Here is a 969-nt window from a genome sequence, read left to right as displayed (position 1 = left end):
TTCTGATGTCTGATTCTGTTTTTTCTTTCTGTTTAAGGTGCAGCTCCATCCAGAGATGGATGGGTGTGGTAGTTGTGCTGGAGACCCTCCTGTCCTGTGCACCAACAGCATTTCCTGTATATTCGTTGTGTAATTTATGTCTGTAGCATGGTCCAAGCAGAGGGTCACCCCTTTGGGTCTGGTCTGCTTGAGGTTTCTTCCTCAGAGGGAGTTTTTCCTTACCACTGTGGGTTAGTAAGGTTAGACCTTAGTGTGAAGCGCCTTGAGGCAACTCTGTTGTGATTTGGCGCTATATAAATGACAATAAACTGAAATTGAAAGCTAGTGTGAGCATGTGCGCGGTGTGCGTGGTGCACTCACACAAGCGGGATGGCGCTTAGCTTTAAAACAAACATGGTTTGTGTTGGCGACGGACAATGATTTGAAAGAGCTAACTGACGGTGCTAGTTCTTCTAACACACACACACAAATCCACTCCGCTGTAAGCAGTCTGGAGGCATGAAGAGCTGTTAGGATGAAAAGCTGATGTGATTTTTCGCTGGAAAGTATTTTTTTTGTTGTTTGTTTTTAGTACGAAGTCAGTGCACAGCATCACTGGACTACACGTCACAATTTGGAATCCTATTTAAAATTCGTGGTGGACTTTAGCAGCAGTGGAACACCAAAATGTAAGTCTTAATATCAAAAAATGACAAGGATCTATTTTAGCCGTTATATAAAACAAATAATGAATGTTTTTCGCTGAGTTGAATGGTATGTTCCAGCTTTCACCGAATTAAATATTCGTACCATTTAACTCATAAACATTCATTATTTCTATTCTATTCTATTCTATTCTATTTTGTTCTATTCTATTCTGTACCATTTGAGGGTGTGTCTTCCACGCCTCACGTGTGTTTCGGGTAGAGTAATCTCGCGAAGGCAGATCGCCTTTCATCAATGTGAATCTGTACTCTCGCGAGATTTAAA

Source organism: Thalassophryne amazonica, chromosome 17 (assembly GCF_902500255.1).
Source record: "Thalassophryne amazonica chromosome 17, fThaAma1.1, whole genome shotgun sequence".
Lineage (NCBI taxonomy): Eukaryota > Metazoa > Chordata > Actinopteri > Batrachoidiformes > Batrachoididae > Thalassophryne > Thalassophryne amazonica.
This window is presented reverse-complemented; position numbering follows the sequence as displayed.